The following is a 1,500-nucleotide window of genomic DNA, read 5'->3' as shown; positions in this document are numbered from 1 at the left end:
TAGAAATTCCACCACCGCCAACCTAACCTTCTTTTGCTCGGAGTAGTGGTGACATTCAAACACGAACTCTACCCTCTTTTCCCACTCTAAGTATGCCTCCGGGTGAGATTTCCCATGGAACGATGGAATTTTCATCTTAATACTACGCATGTTTCCATCCTCCCTATTCCCATCATATCTACCCCTTACGGCCTCTCTTTTCCCTCTACCAAATCCTCTACCTCTTCCAATCCTACCCCAATTTTCGTTTTGGCTCTCCTCATCTCCTCCCAAATCATACTCTTCCTCTTCTTCTCCCCAACCCATATTTTTAGGCTTAGATTTATCTCCACTAGTACTAACTTCAAGCCTATCCAACCGCTCATGTACTGGCTCCATCTCAACCTTCAACATCCTATTAAAATGCCCAAATAACGCCTCCATTTGTACTTTAGATAACCCCGGGTTCGAACTATCTCCTACCTCCCTCTCCATTTAATTTCAGTTTGTACCTGCAAGAAAACGTTAGTAGAAAACAATATGTTCCTCGCCCAAATGCTCACGGTCACTCCAAAGAAATTCACTCGTCTCTCCTCTCGTATTTTGTTTGCTCACAACAAATACTCACTAGTCACTCCAAAGAAATATCACTCACACTCAAATGTTTCCACTCGAATTTGATGTCTCTCTGTAAAGGGTGCTCAAGCTTTGTATTCGTCTATCAAACAATCAAGTTCAAACTCGTGAACAAATGCGATCGACTCACGTGGACTGCGTAGACAAGCAAGTTGAACATAGATATAAATTTTTTTTTTTTTGACTGTGTGAGACACTTCTACATGACTCACAAAAAGGAATAGAACAAAATATTAAAAAGAAATATAAGCAAATTTTCGATTTTTTTTTTTTGGCTCTTAAAATTCCGAAAATTCAGAGAAAAATAATACACGAAGTTTCGTGTATCACAGATTCACGAACGACGTAGAATAATAGCAGATCTGAAAGCGGAACTAAAGAATAATTAGATCTGAAGGATAACTTACTTGAATTCAATGAACCTAAGCTCTGATACCAAATGATGTGAATCCACGTACGAATAAAAGCAAACACGATTAAATATGAATCGCGTCCTCAATTTAATATCGAACAAGGAATTCGTGTTGTCCCGATCTTTTGAATCAAGTGTGTGTGTTGTGATTTTCACCTCTAAACTATGAAGTTTAGCAACAAATAATCACGAGATAAACAATCGAAAATTATGACGAACCTTCAAAGAACAAGTCTAAGACAATCCGCACAAGCACGATCGACAAACGCCACAAAGTTAAAAACTTTGATAAGTTTGATTTTTGAAGAACAAAGCAAGGCTTTGAATGTTTGAGAGAAAAACTCTAAAACTTTGATAAAATATCAATGATAATCTGAATAATGTTCAATTTTTCGTCCATATATTGACTACAAATCAAAAGATATGATAAATCTAATTACCTAAACAATGAAAACTCTAAAATAGGAAATAAA

This window comes from Primulina huaijiensis, chromosome 9, assembly GCF_012295235.1.
Source record: "Primulina huaijiensis isolate GDHJ02 chromosome 9, ASM1229523v2, whole genome shotgun sequence".
Taxonomy (NCBI): Eukaryota; Viridiplantae; Streptophyta; class Magnoliopsida; order Lamiales; family Gesneriaceae; genus Primulina; species Primulina huaijiensis.
Note: the sequence above shows the minus strand (reverse complement) of the source record.